The sequence below is a fragment of the Camellia sinensis genome, chromosome 1, assembly GCF_055761805.1.
Source record: "Camellia sinensis isolate YWXY chromosome 1, ASM5576180v1, whole genome shotgun sequence".
Lineage (NCBI taxonomy): Eukaryota > Viridiplantae > Streptophyta > Magnoliopsida > Ericales > Theaceae > Camellia > Camellia sinensis.
This window is the reverse complement of record NC_138961.1, coordinates 236,641,926-236,658,363: the sequence shown is the minus strand read 5'-3', so window position 1 is coordinate 236,658,363 and position 16,438 is coordinate 236,641,926. Positions and strand designations below refer to the sequence as shown.

Genomic DNA, 16,438 nt, shown 5'->3' with positions numbered 1-16,438 from the left:
GAGAATTTTACAAAATGAACAGTTCATATATCATTGAAAATATCATCTCATTTCTTTATTTTATTTTATTTTTTTTTGTTGAGATTTTAAAAAATTATGTTACTTTTTTTTCCCCAATTTGCCGTGCGTTGATAAAATTTAAATAAGTAAATTTTTTTAAAAAAATTAAAAGTCAAAATAAGTATAAAAAAGGAACCCACTGTTTTTTTCTTTTTTCTTTTTTATTTTGATTTTTGTCTTTTAAATTTTCGAATTCATTTTATTAAGTAAGGGATAGTTTGGAATGATTTAAATAAATACACTTTTTAACTTTTTATGAAAAAATATACAAAAAAATAAAGATATAATATGATCAAATACACCTCAAACTTAGCCTATACTTCACAAATTTAAAACTTTTTAAAGAATTTTTAAAAAAATCACTAAAAATAAAAGTAAACCAATAAAAATGTAACAAAAAAAAAAATCTCAAACAATTACGCTCGAAAAATTATGCAGTGATCTTGAAACAAATCTATATGGTATTTTAATTTGATATTTATTAGTTAAAATTGTGAAATTTAATTTTTATTAAAGTTTTGAGAAATATCAAATAATAAATATTGTGAAACAATAATAATCACTCATTCTCTTCACTTTTTTTTTTTTTTTCAATCGATCTTTCTCTTCACTCCCCGTGTCCCATTCTCTATCTCCCGTCTCAAATCTCTCATCTCCCTCTCTGTAGTCTCTCTGCATAAATTTTGAAACCCTATTGCTGCAGATGGGTACAAGGAAGATCTCCAAGATGTAGATCAATGGAGAATTATTCAATACCCTAAAGGCAACGCGTCAGGCAAGAGGTAAATCAAGAATTGATTTTTTTAATAATTTTTTATTTTTTTTTAAAGAAAGATGTTCAAAAAATAAAAATTTGAAACCCTACTTCTGCAGATGGGTACAAGGAAGATCTCCAAGATGTAGATCAATGGAGAATTTATTCACTACCCTAAAGGCACCGCGTCATGCAAGAGGTAAATTAAAGAATTTATTTTTTTAATAATTTTTTATTTTTTTTTAAAGAAAGATGTTCAAAAAATAAAATTAAAATTTTTATAATTTGTAATGATTTTTTTGACATTTTAACCAAAAATCTTACTGTCTAAACATGGCTAATGTAAGCTTGAAATCAAAACTTCTGATGGCATAATACCTTCGTTTGGCATCACAATCTTAAGTTAAAATTGTTGGAATTATCATTTTTTATATGTTTATTTTGGGCCAATTTTAAAATCAAATTTGAGTGGGGTCCACACGTCTTTTGAGGTAGGTTCAAGAGGTGAAGTGTTCTTTACCGCATGACAAGTCACACAGTAAAGACGTGTCACGACCCAAACCCGCCCCTATGGATTTAGCACCGTAACTGGCCAGTAATCCGAGATTACCGAATGCCTGCTTAACAGTAAAACAGTAATTCAGAGTACAGGGGCTGGCGAAAGCCAATACAATAATTAAAATATGTCCAATGAGCTGTGACAATTTACATGCAAAAAGACTTTTCATATCATATACACATATACAATCAGTACCAAAACAGTATGTACAATATATACAATCATTCAGGACAGAGACTTAATCCCTATTTAAAACAGTATAGTACAACCATTCAGTCTATACAGTAATTTACAAAATGGATACAAAAAGGGGGAAACTAAAACACCCCAAAAGCCCTGGCTTGAAGGACTTGGAACCTCGCAGTAAGGCACGGTGGTTGGCTTAACAAAACTGGAGTTTACCCCGACACTTCTAGCAACGGTCCGATGTCTGTACACCTACATATATATATGAGCAGTGAGCTAAAACCCAGTGAATAACATAAATCGTAAAGAGGTTAAGAATGAATGTCCTTTTAGTATAGAAAACAGCCGATTGATTCAGTACATCAGTCATTCAGTCATAACAGTCATATGTGGTACATCCAATAGCAGAACAATACAGTAAACAGTAGGTCTTAAAAGACCAAACAGTCAATGATGGCCATCATAACAGTAAACAGAAGTTCCAAGATAGGAACTGATAGAGATCTCTGTAACAGTAGCAGTAACAGTGATTGCTATGGATGCCACAATACAGTTCAAAATAGAGGACATACATTCATTCAGTTAACAGTATCAATTCAAAAAGCAGTTCAGTTAAACATTCAGAAAATATTCATCTTTGAACATATCTTTACAACATTGTTACTCACAGAGTTCTAGGCTACAAATAAGCTAGTACGCGTCCTCGGATACCAACCCTACACAGTTACAAAGTGAACACACACTAAGCTACACAGTTGGAAAAATAATAACTTAATCCCTATCTTGACTCAGTGTGGTTTTACATCAATATCCTCATTAAGATGCCTTAAACTAGGCCTAAGAATGCCTAGGATGAAATGAGGATGCAAAGATGCACTTTTAAAACACTTAACAAATTTTCAGAAAACAGGGGTCCTGCTCGAGCGTGGGTCTACTCGCTCGAGCGTACAGGCAAACAAAATACTCCGCTCGAGCGCGAGTTACCCCGCTCGAGCGGACTATAAAACATGCCAAAAATACTGGATGTGTGAAAATCACGCTCGATTGGGCGCTCGATACCCGCTTGAGCGTGTGACACAAGTCCTCGCTCGAGCGTTCAATACCCCGCTCGAGCGGACTGTAAAACAGTGTAAAGTGCTGGATGCACAAATTTCACGCTCGAGCGCCAGTCACTCCACTCGAGCGTGAGTCCAAAATCTGGAATTTCCAGATTTGAACCTCAAGCTTAAAAACAAGTTTCAATGTACCAAATTCGTTCATTTTGGGCTAATTTTCTGAAAAACACTTCAAAACTCATAGTATAACATGTTTCAAAGATCAATTTGAGAAATCAAATCCCAAAAGTAGTTCAATTAAATCCAATTTCAAACTAATTTTCATGAACATAACTCAAACATGACATGTATGAGTTTAAACCAATTCAAAGCTTCAATTACTTGCTCCAATGAGCCTCAACTTCCAAAAACAAGATGAAAACATGGACTATAACATGAACATGCATGTACCAAATTCCATGTAATCAACCTCAAAATGCAACAATGTAGACATGCATGCATGATATATGCTACAATTCAACATTATGAACCAACTCTTAGCTAGAATCTCTAATCTCTCGTGGATCATGCAAGACAACACACACATACATCAAAGAGAGGTTGAATTCTCTACCTTAGGTCTCCAATTCCAAGCCTAGAAGCTCAATTTTGCAAATCTTCTACTAATTCTCCAAGTCTCTAAGCCAATTTGAGATGGAAACAAGCTCTCTCCTATCTCTCTCCCTCTCTAGTCGGCCATGATCAGAAGAATGGGCTGAAGAAATGTTGTGTTTGCATGTAATAAGGCTCAACATGTATTGCCTAAATGGTCCACTAACATGGCAATATGGTAAATAAGACAACTTGTGTAATTTAACTTATTTTAATCTAATTTAATCATACCAAATCCAAATTCAAGTAATTATACCATAAAATCCTATAAATTCTAATCATCACATAACACTAATTCATTTCTGGTTCGGCCGCCGATAAGGCCTTCAATTTGCAGTTTAAACATAAAACGTGAACAGATAGTTTAACAATCGAACAGATAGAAATGCACTTAAACATATATATACAATCAATCAGTTCAGGATTTCAGTCAATTCAGTCGATTATCATAATCAGTCTCAGTTTAACAGTAATCAGTGGTTTATCAGTAAACAGTGGTGAGGGTTGTCACAGTCTCCCCTCCTTATAAAGAGTTTGGTCCTCCAAACTCGAATTACCTTCATTTTGGAAGAAAACAGGATTCAGTGGAAACAAGTCAGGATATCTTTTTATCATATCATCCTCCCTCTCCCAAGTGGCATACACGCCACCATGGTTTTTCCAGTCAACTTTTGCTAACGGAATCTCTTTGTTTCTCAATTTTTTGATCCGTCTGTTCACAATCTGAATAGGTCGTTCTTCATAAGTGTAGTCATCACTTAGCATTACACGGGTAGGCTCAATCACATGGAAGGGATCCCGAAGGTATTCCCTCAACATTGAAATATGGAACACGTTGTGCATATGCTCCATTTCAGGAGGAAGCGCTACTTGATACGCCACCGGATTGATTTTCTCAATAATCTCATACGGTCCGACATATCATGGTGCTAACTTGCCTTTAACTCCAAAACGAGTCTGGCCCTTCATCAGTGTCATTTTTACAAAAACGTGATCACCTACTTCATATTCTCTGTCTCGTTTTCGGACATCCACATAACTTTTATGTCGGCTCTGTGCGGTTTTCAGTCTCTGTTGGATCAGTTTTACTTTTTCTGTAGTTTCATACACAATCTCGAGCCCAAGCAAAGGCCCATCTCCAACTTCTGCCCAGCAAATCGGAGATCGACATTTCCTGCCATATAAAGCCTCGAAAGGCGCCATACCAATACTTGAATGGAAGTTGTTGTTGTAGGCAAATTCAGCTAAGGGTAGATGACTTTCCCAATTTCCCTGGAAATCAAGAACACACATCCGCAGTAAATCCTCCAGAGTCCAGATGGTCCTCTCTAACTGACCATCTATCTGAGGATGGTGGGCACTACTCAGTTTCAATTCAGTACCCAATGCAGTCTGCAGGCTTTGCCAAAATCTCGATGTAAACTTCAAGTCCCTATCAGAAACAATGGACACAGGCACTCCATGCAATCTAACAACCTCATCAATATAGATTACAGCCAATTTGTCCGCATTGTAAATTGTTTTGACAGGTAAAAATGAGCAAATTTAGTCAATCTATCAACAATAACCCAAATTGAATCCATACTTTTACTGGAGCGAGGTAAACCAACAATAAAATCCATGTTAATATGTTCCCATTTCCACTCCGGTATCGGTAAGGGTTGCAGTAAACCTGCGGGTCGTTGATGTTCGGCTTTAACTTGTTGGCAATGAAAACATTTTGACACAAACTCAGCAATTTCTTTCTTCATTCCTGGCCACCAGAAATTCAATTGCAAGTCTTGATACATTTTCGTGTTTCCTGGATGGATAGACAATTTTGAACTATGACCTTCTTGCAGAATTCTTCTTTTCAATTCAGAATCATTCGGTACACACAATCTTCCCTGAAATTTCAACACATTACTTCCAAATTTGAAATTCGGCTTCGGTTTGGATTCCCGTTCTTCAATGATCTTCTTCAAGAAGTCATCCTGTTGCTGTTTCTCTTTAATTTCTTCAATCTGTGCCAGTTGAATAGAAATAGCAACTATTGTTCCACCTTGTTCTCGCAAAACAATCTCAATTTCAGATTTCTCAAGGTCACAAAGCAACTCTTTTTGTCCGGTGAGTGAACAGGCTAAGTTTCCAATCGATTGCCGACTCAGTGCATCGGCAACGGTGTTAGCTTTTTCCGGATGATACAAAATCTGTAGATCATAATCTTTTATCAGTTCTAACCATCTCCGCTACCTCATATTCAGTTCTTTCTGTGTGAAGAAGTATTTCAAACTCTTGTGGTCTGTATACACCTCACATGTTGCCCCATAAAGGTAGTGACGCCAGATTTTCAGTGCAAACACTACTGCAGCAAGTTCTAAATCATGGGTCGGGTAGTTCTTTCATGCAGTCTCAATTGTCGGGAAGCATAGGCAATAACTCTCCTATTCTGCATTAAAACACATCCCAAACCTTTATGAGAAGCATCACTAAAAATGGTAAAACCATCCGTACCTGAAGGTAGGGTAAGAATCGGTGCAGTCACAAGTCGAGTTTTCAACTCTTGGAATGCTGATTCTCTACTAATAACATGTCCCAAAAACATAACATGATCAAGCAAAAATTCACATTTACTCAATTTCGCATACAGTTTCTGTTCTCTTAGGGTCTGTAAGGCAAGTCTCAGATGATGTTCATGTTCTTCTCTACTTTTAGAATAAATCAGAATGTCGTCTATAAATACAACAATAAAGTCATCAAGGAATGGTTTAAAAATTCTGTTCATAAGGTCCATAAATGCAGCAGGTGCATTGGTAACTCCGAAAGGCATAACTAGGAATTCGTAATGTCCATACTTCGTTCGAAAAGCAGTTTTGTCAATGTCCTCTGGTTTAACTTTCAGCTGATGATATCCGGATCTGAGATCAATCTTAGAGAACACTTGAGCACCCTGTAACTGATCAAATAAGTCATCAATACGCGGTAATGGATATTTATTTTTCACAGTTATCTTGTTCAGTTCACGGTAGTCAATGCAGAGTCTCAGTGAGCCGTCTTTCTTTTTCACAAACAAGACTGGCGCGCCCCACGGTGAAGTACTGGGCCTGATGAACTTCTTATCTAACAGTTCTTGCAGTTACACTTTCAATTCTTTCAGTTCAGTCGGAGCCATTCGGTAAGGAGCTTTAGATACTGGCTGTGTACCCGGAATCACATCAACGATGAACTCAATCTCCCTATCAATCAAATCCCCTGGCAGATCGTCTGGAAATACATCTGGAAATTCTCTGACTATATGAATACTGTTCACATAGCGTTAACATCAGTAGATACAGTCAATATAGAACAGAAATACCATTTACACCCCTTTCTAAACAGTTTGTATGCTTTCATAGATGAAATCAAATATGGGGGAGGTACCACTCCACTTCCGTTAAACACAAATTCAGGTAGGCCAGGTGGACGGAAAACAACTTGTTTGGTCACACAGTCTATAGTAGCATGATATTTTGTTAACCAGTCCATTCCCAATATCACGTCACAATGATCAATGTTCAGAGGCAGTAAATCAATATACAGATGCATATCCCCAACAATAATTTCACATGCAGGGTACATATAAGCACAAGTTACAGATCCCCCAACAGGTGAAGATACAGCTAACAAGTACTTCATGGGTTCTAATGGTCTATTCAATTTTCGTGAAAAAGCATACGATACATATAAATGTGTAGACCCTGAATCAATCAGAACATATACATTTTGAGTACAAATTGAGAGGATACCTGACACGACGGTCTCGGTATTTTGTACGTCTCCTGGTACGAGTGCGAACACTCGGCCTTGCCTCATAGGCTCTTTCCCAGTAGCTTTGGAGTTGGGTTTTGGTGGAACAGTTGATGCTGCTGCGCTTGGTGCAGCTTTACTATTGCCCTGAGGAGTGGAAGGGCAATCTTTGACCATGTAACCCACCTTGCCACACCTGTAACAAGTACCGGATAATTTATAACAGACCCATTTGTATTTCTACTACATTTAGAACAAGGCGGTATGGAACCACTTCCCTGACTGGAACTAGTTGTTGACCCCATATTCTGCTTCTTATTCGATGAATTGTTTCTGCCTTTCTTGAATTTAAAATCCCGTCTCTTCCCGCGCCACTCAGTTGCGAGTGTTTCAGTCTGTTTCAGTGCTTCAATATTTGATTCAGCCATGATGGCTCGGTTAAGAAACATCTACATATTTGAGCAGTTTCAGTACATTAATTCTGTCAAGGATTTCAACATTAAGGCCGCCTTCAAACTTCCTGGCCTTTTTGTAATCAGTATCAACCATGTGCGGTGCATAACGGGCAAGTTCGGTGAACTTTGTTTCATACTCTCCTACGGACATGGCACCTTGTTTCAGTTGTTCGAACTCGGTCACTTTTCTGTCCTTGACACACTGAGGGAAGTACTTTTCGAAGAAGGCTTCTTTGAATTGAGCCCAAGTCATAACAGTGTTGACATCACGGATAAGCATCCACCACCTTCTAGCTTCTTCTTGCAAAGTAAAGGTGGCCAGTAGCACTTTGTGTGCTTCAGAACATGGAAAAACTTCAAATAACTTTTCAGTCTCAAGAACCCAAGCTTCAGCTTTTAGCGGTTCGAGGCCTCCCTGAAAGGATGGCGGTTTCATCTTACTAAATTTTTGTGTCAAAGCTATGATATCATCATTCATAGGTGGCTCTGGTTGTACTGGAGGAGGTGGGGGCTGTTGGTTCTGTTGTTGCCCTAATCTTTCAGTTAGTAGTTCCACCATTCTCTCCAACATTGCCATTCTTGCTTCAGAGGACTCAGTTTCATCAACAATTCTTGCGTTGTCCATCTCACTATAGGCAGTTATAACAATTATAAACATAGGCAGTTGCATACTTAGGCAGATTATCACATTAGCAGTTATATTCATGTCGTAGTCACACACACTTATCATGCGCATGTAATGCCCTAATCACTTTTCTAGGACATCCTATAGCTCATTTGGACACATGTGTGCGGTATAACTCGTGATTTAATAACGCTCTAATACCACTCTGTCACGACCCAAACCCGCCCCTATAGGTTTAGCACCGTAACCGGCCAGTAATCCGAGATTACCGAAGGCCTGCTTAATAGTAAAACAGTAATTCAGAGTACAGGGGCTGGCGGAAGCCAATACAGTAATTAAAATATGTCCAATGCGCTGTGACAGTCTATATGCAAAAAGACTTTTCATATCATATACACATATATAATCAGTACCAAAACAGTATGTACAATATATACAATCATTCAGGACAGGGACTTAATCCCTATTTAAAATAGTACAGTACAACCATTCAGTCTATACAGTAATTTACAAAACGGATACAAAAAGGGAGAAACTAAAACACTCCAAAAGCCCTGGCATGAAGGACTTGGAACCTCGCAGTGAGGCACAGTGGTTGGCTTAACAAAACTGGAGTTTACCCCGACGCTTCTAGCAACGGTCCGATGTCTGTACACCTACATATATATATGAGCAGTGAACTAAAGCCCAGTGAATAACATAATGCGTAAAGAGGTTAAGAATGAATGTCCTTTTAGAATAGAAAACAGTCAATTGATTCAGTATATCAGTCATTCAGTCATAACAGTCATATATGGTACATCCAATAACAGAACAGTACAGTAAACAGTAGGTCTTAAAAGACCGAACAGTCAATGATGGCCATCATAACAATAAACAGAAGTTCCAAGATAGGAACTGACACAGATCTTTGTAACAATAGCAGTAACAGTGATTACTATGGATGCCACAATACAGTTCAAAATAAAGGACATACATTCATTCAGTTAACAGTATCAATTCAGAAAACAGTTCAGTTAAACATTCAGAAAATATTCATCTTTGAACATATCTTTACAACATTGTTACTCACAGAGTTCTGGGCTACAAATAAGCTAGTACGCGTCCTCGAATGCCAACCCTACACAGTTACAGAGTGAACACACACTGAGCTACACAGTTGGGAAAATAATAACTTAATCCCTATCTTGACTCAGTGTGGTTCTACATCAATATCCTCATTAAAATGCCTTAAACTAGGCCTAAGAATGCCTAGGATGAAATGATGATGCAAAGATGCACTTTTAAAACACTTAACAAATTTTCAGAAAATAGGGGTCCCGCTCGAGCGTGGGTTTACCCGCTCGAGCGTACAGGCAAACAAAATACTCCGCTCGAGCGGACTGTAAAACATGCCAAAAGTACTGGATGTGTAAAAATCACGCTCGATTGGGCGCTCGATACCCGCTCGAGCATGTGACAGAAGTCCTCGCTCGAGCGTCCAATACCCCGCTCGAGCGGACTGTAAAACAGTGTAAAGTGCTGGATGCACAAATTTCACGCTCGAGCGCCAGTCACTCCGCTCGAGCGTGAGTCCAAAATCTGGAATTTCCAGATTTGAACCTCAAGCTCAAAAACAAGTTTCAATGTACCAAATTCGATCATTTTGGGCTAATTTTCTGGAAAATACTTCAAAACTCATAGTATAACATGTTTCAAAGATCAATTTGAGAAATCAAATCCCAAAAGTAGTTCAATTAAATCCAATTTCAAACCAATTTTCATGAACATAACTCAAACATGACATGCATGAGTTTAAACCAATTCAAAGCTTCAATTACTTGCTCCAATGAGCCTCAACTTCCAAAAACAAGATGAAAACATGGACTATAACAATAATATGAACATGCATGTATCAAATTCCATGTAATCAACCTCAAAATGCAACAATGTAGACATGCATGCATGATATATGCTACAATTCAACATTATGAACCAACTCTTAGCTAGAATCTCTAATTTCTCGTGAATCATGCAAGACAACACACAAATACATCAAAGAGAGGTTGAATTCTCTACCTTAGATCTCCAATTCCAAGCCTAGAAGCTCAATTTTGCAAATCTTCTACCAATTCTCCAAGTCTCTAAGCCAATTTGAGATGGAAACAAGCTCTCTCCTATCTCTCTCTCTCTAGTCGGCCATGATCAGAAGAATGGGCTGAAGAAATGTTGTGTTTGCATGTAATAAGGCTCAACATGTATTGCCTAAATGGTCCATTAACATGGCAATATGGTAAATAAGGCAACTTGTGTAATTTAACTTATTTTAATCTAATTTAATCATACCAAATCCAAATTCAAGTAATTATACCATAAAATCCTATAAATTCTAATCATCACATAACACTAATCCATTTCTGGTTCGACCACCGATAAGGCCTTCAATCTGCGGTTTAAACATAAAACGTGAACAGATAGTTTAACAGTCGAACAGATAAAAATGCACTTAAACAGATAAAGACAATCAATCAGTTCAGGATTTCAGTCAATTCAGTCAATTATCATAATTAGTCTCAGTTTAACAGTAATCAGTGGTTTATCAGTAAATAGTGGTGAGGGTTGTCACAAGACGGTTCGTCAAAACTATTTATGAGTGAATGAGAAGTTGACATCGTTTTCGGGTTTATGGAACGAACAATTAAAGAATAAAATGTGGGGTTCCTTGTAAGGCTTGTCCCACATTGAAACTTTATGTGAGCTTTTGTAAGTATATGAGCTCTAGGTGTACAAACTTGGGTTGAGCCCCAAGGGGCACTCTAAGTTTGTAGAAGGGAGGAGTTATGAATAAAGTGAACCTTGGCTCAAACCACCACACGCAGGCCGCCGTCATCCGTCCGTCTGGCCGGGCTGGATGTGGATTGTGGGTTGGGTCTTAATATTAATTTTTTGGACAAAATTTATTTGAATTTTTTTCAAAATAATTTTTCTAAACAAAATTAATTCAAATTTGAATTCAATTTTTTTTTGTCCAAAAACAGTGCTCCTCCAGTCCATTTCCAGCGATAACCGGTCCAGCAGGAGCAAACAGTCCGTACCTGTTTAGTTTGAAGTTTGTATCTATTCATTTCAAACTGTATCTGTTCAATTTCAAATTTGTACATGTTCAGAATTTCTAAACAGTCACCATTTGTCCTATAAATAGAAGTCTCATTCCAGTAGATTTTCACAATCACAAACATCTGAAATTCATTTTTTGCTTTCTAGATTTTTCTCTCTTGCATTATTGTTCTTCATATTAGTTTTAGGAAAAATATTTGAGAGTATAGAACGCAAGTTCTAGTTTGCCGAAACATATTGTTTTTAGTGCTAATACAATCTGTGAAAGATCATTTCATCCTGAGAGATAGACGTCATTTATCCGTAAGCACAAAAGCGGGGCAAATTTATCTTAAAGACAGAGTGTCACACACTCAACTTGGTTTATTTTTCTACTTATTTATTTTGGTAAAATAAATTATGTAAGTAATTTATTTTTATTTGTTTGATTTGTTTCAAGTTTTTATTTTTACACAGAAGATTGTTCCAACAATCTTAAGATAGATTTGAGTTATTCTATTGAAATATAATTTTTCATTTGTTTCCTTTCTTTCTTTCTTCTTCTTACAGAAATTATTTTCTGTGATTTTATAAAATAATATTTTGGTTAGAAAAACAAATAGTAGTAATATACTGTTTGAAAAATAGTAGTAATATACTGTTTATTTTCTTTGACAACTAGTAGTAATATACTGGTAGTCATTAGCAATTCAAAATATTTATTTGTGAAGTTGGTCAGAAATTAATTTTGGTTTTCAGAAATAATTTCTGAGTTTCATTAATTAAAATTTCGTTTTCAGTATTTTAATTTTTGAAGTGTTATAGAAATATTTTTCTGTGTAGAATTAATTTGTTTAAATAATATTTTATTTTCAAATTAATTGGAAATAAAAGTTACAATTTTTTATTTCTTTTATTTTTACAGAATTTAATTTTGTATTTATGGTTTAAATTTTCTGTGTAGTATAAAATTCTAATTATAATTTTGTTTTATAATTTAAAATTCATGGTTACTGAAACTAATGCTCAAACAAGTACTGATATGGTGGTTACAATTGCGCTAACCCCTTCTCCTATTGTGACTGTGCCAGTCAATCATGGTGAAAAGTCAGAGAAGTTCTTAGGAATTGATTTTAAAAGATGGCAGTAGAAAATGCTATCTTACTACTCTCAACCTGACACGTTTTCTCCGTGAGGATGCACCTATTCTGAAAAAGGATGAAATCGACCAGCAAGTGGTTACTGCGGTCGATGCCTGAAAACATATTGATTTCCTTTGCCGAAATTACATTTTGAACGGACTTGATAACATATTGTACAACATCTACAGTCTTATCAAGATGGCAAACGAACTTTGGGAGTCTTTGGAGAAAAAATACAAGACAGAAGATGCTGGCTCAAAGAAATTTGTGGTTGGTGAATTCTTGGACTTTGTGATGGTTGATTCTAAGACTGTGATCAGCCAAGTTCAAGATCTCCAACTTATTTTGTATGACATTCATGTAGAAGGCATGTCTTTTAGTGAATCCTTTCAAGTTGCTGTCTTAATTGAAAAATTATCACAAGGCTAGAAGAAATTCAAGAACTACTTCAAACACAAGCACAAGAAATGACTCTAGAGGAATTGACTGTGCATTTGAGGATTAAGAAGGACAACTGCAATTCTGAGAAGCGGGTTGGTAAGCATCCAATGGAGTCTGAGGCTAATGTGGTGGAACATGCTCCAAAAACAAAGAAATGAAAGTTTTCTAAAGAAAGTTTCTCACAAGGCTCTAAAAGGGGGGAAACTAAAAAGTACAAGTTTAATGGCAAATATTACATCTGTGAAAAAGAGGGACATTGGGTTAAAGATTGCCGTAACAAGCGCAAAGGCAAAGGAAGATCAAACAAGAAGCCTGCTCAAGCCAAAATGACCGAAGTTGATAAAATTTCCAATGGTGTTGAGGACATAAATCTTTCTGCAATTGTTCCCGCGGCAAACCTTGTCAGAAATCCTAAAGAATGATGGGTGGACATTGGTGTTACTTGCCACATCTGTGTCGACAAAGAGATGTTCACATCTTTTTTCTGTAGTCGACAATGGCGAACAACTTTTTATGGGCAACTCCTCGACTTCTAATGTTGAAGGACAATGAAAGATTATTTTGAAGATGACATCTGAAAATGAACTCACTCTCAACAATGTGCTGCATGTATCGGACATTCACAAAAATCTAGTCTTTGAATCTCTGTTGAGTAAAAATGGGTTTAGGTTAGTTTTTGAAAGAGACAAATTTGTACTTACCAAAAACAGGATGTATATAGGAAAAAGTTACAAGTCTGATAGCCTTTTCAAAATGAATGTAATGACTGTTGTACCCTCTATTATTAATAAAAATACATATTCTTCTTACTTGCTTGAGTCTTCAAATTTGTGATATGGTAGACTAGGACATGTTAATCATGAATCTTTACATAAATTAATTAATATGGAATGTTTACCTAAATTTGACATTGATTTAAATCATAAATGTGAAATTTGCGTTGAGACAAAATTAACTAAAACTCATTTTCATTCAATTGAACCAAGTACGAAGCTACTTGAATTAATTCATAGTGACATTTGTGATTTTAAATCAATTCAAACTAAAGTTAGGAAAAAATATTCTATCATTTTCATAGATGACTGTGACAACCCTCACCACTGATTACTGCTAAACTGTGACTGAACATGATAAGTAACTGATTAGACCAAAATTCTGAACTGATTGCCTGAGTGTATTAATTTAAGTGCATTTCTATCTGTTTGCCATTAATTGATCTGTTCATGTTTTAAGTTTCGAACTGTAAATTGAAGGCCTTATCGGCGACCGAACTAGAAATTGATTAGTGTTTTATGTTAATTAGAATTTATGTGATTTTATGGTAGATTTAATCGAAATGTGATTTGGAATGATTAAATTAGATTGAATAACATCGAATTACATTAGTTGCATTAATTACCAAATTGCCACTTAGTGGCTTGACACTAGACCATCCCTTTTCTACCTCATTCATGTTGGATACATCTTTTGTTCATCTTTGAGAGACCAAACAGAGAGAGAGAGAGAGAGAGAGAGAGAGAGAGAGAGAGAGAGAAAAAAAACTTGATTTCAACAAATTTAGCTTAGAGACTTGAAGATTTTGAAGAGAGATTGCATAATTGAGCTTCTAGACTTGACATTGAAAACCTAAGGTAGGAAATCATCTTCTTGATTGTAAATTCTAGTTGTATCTTGCATGGTCCATGAGCCATTAGTGATCAAAGTCTAGAATTGATTTTAAATTGTTGAATTGAAGCTTGAATCATGCATGCATGTTTACATTCTTGAATTTTGAGGTTGTTTTCATAGAATCATCACATACATGTCCATATTTTGGTTATAGTTCATGAATTCATCATGTTTTGGAAGGATTGGCTCATTTGATCTTGTATTGGAAGCTTTGATTTCAATTGAACACTTGCATGTTACATATACATTATGTTCATGAAGTTTTGTTTGGATTTGTGTTTAATTGAACTACCATTGGGCTTTGATTTTACAAATTGATCTTTGAAACATGTCATATTATGAGCTTTAAAGTGTTTTTCAGAAAATTGGCCCAAAGGAATCAAATTTGATGCTTTAAATGTCGAATTTGAGCTTGAAGGTTCAATCTGGAAATTCCAGATTTTGGACCCACGCTCGAGCGTAAGACTTCACGCTCGAGCATACACTCTGAGTACATGCAGTCCGCTCGAGCGTGGAAAGTAACGCTCGAGCGTGAAATGCGTGTATCCAGTACCTTTCACATGTTTACAGTCCGCTCGAGCGAGGGAATGCACGCTCGAGCGGAGGTCGAGCGCCCATCGAGCGTGAATTGCATGCATCTAGTACTTTTACCTAAGTTTGCAGTCCGCTCGAGCGAAGGAAGTCACACTCGAGTGGAGCTCCTTTATCTGCATGTCCGCTCGAGCGTAGAAAGCCACGCTCGAGCGAGACCCCTGCTTTCTGAAAAATTTGAAAAGTGTTTTAAAGTACATCTTTGCATCCTCATTTAAGGCATCTTAATGAGGTTATTGATGTAGAACCACACCGAGTCAAGATAGGGACTAAGTCATTGATTCCCAAGTGTGTAACTTAGTGTGTGTTCATTCTGTAACTGTATAGGATTGGCACCCGAGGACGCTCACTAGCTACTATTAGTCCAGTGCTCTGTGAGTAACAATGTTGTAAAGATATGTTCAATCATGAATATTTTCTGAATGATCAACTGTATTGCTTTCTGAAATGATATTTCTTACTGAATGAATGTTTGTCCTATTTGTAAACTGTATCTGTGGCATCCATAGCAATTTACTGTTACTGCACTGTTACTGCTACTGTCACAGAGATCTCTGTCGGTTCCTATGTTTGGAACCACTACTGTTTACTGTTATGATGGCCATCAACTAACTATTCGGTCTGTTAAGGCCTACTGTACTGTTTGCTATTGGATGTACCACATATAACTGCTATGGTTTTTAAATGACTGATATGACTGCTTATTGACTGAATGGACATTCATTCTTAACCTCTTTACATAACTGTTATTCATTGGGCTTTAACTCACTGTTTATATATATATGTAGGCGTCAGGCACTGGACCAATGCTAGGAGCGTCAGGCTAAGCTCCCGTTTTGTGAAAGCCAACCATTGTGCCTCACTTCGAGGTTCCGAGTGCGTCAAGCCAAGGCTATTTTAGGGTGTTTTAGATTTCCCCTTTTGCCTTTGTTCTGTAATGAATGTTGAGACTGGCACTATACTGTTATGGTAGGGATTTGGTCCCCAACTTGAATGTCTGTATATGATGTGTGTATGTACATACTGTTTTGCTTATGAATGTGAATGTGTTCAAAAAAGTCTTCTTGCATACAGAATGTCACAGCTTATTGGACATCTTTTAATTACTATTTTGGCTTCCGCCAGCCCTGTACTCCGTATTACTATCTTTATTGTTAAGCAGGCCTTCAGTAATCACGGATTACTGGCCGGTTACGATACTAAACCCATAGGGGCGGGTTTGGGTCGTGACAATGACTATACTAGATATAGTTATATTTATTTAATTCGAACAAAGGATAAAACTTTAAAAACATTCATTCAATATAAGAATGAAATTGAAAATTAATTTGGTAAGAAAATAAAAAAAAAACTAAGAAGCGATAGAGGTGGTGAATATGAATCACATTTTTGTGAGTTTTGTAAAGAACAT

At 36.5% G+C, this 16,438-nt stretch overlaps 1 long non-coding RNA gene across 2 annotated transcripts; it reads left to right on the top strand.

Annotated features, from left to right (window-relative positions):
- Positions 1-650: 650 nt before the first annotated feature.
- Positions 651-16,096, top strand: LOC114296523 (uncharacterized). 2 transcript variants are annotated; one of them, XR_003641216.2, is made up of 3 exons: positions 651-842; positions 934-1,013; positions 15,816-16,096. It is a non-coding gene; the product is annotated as an uncharacterized LOC114296523 (long non-coding RNA). The 2 variants fall into 2 exon arrangements; XR_003641214.2 differs by lacking the exon at positions 15,816-16,096 and adding an exon at positions 12,277-13,559.
- Positions 16,097-16,438: the final 342 nt, after the last annotated feature.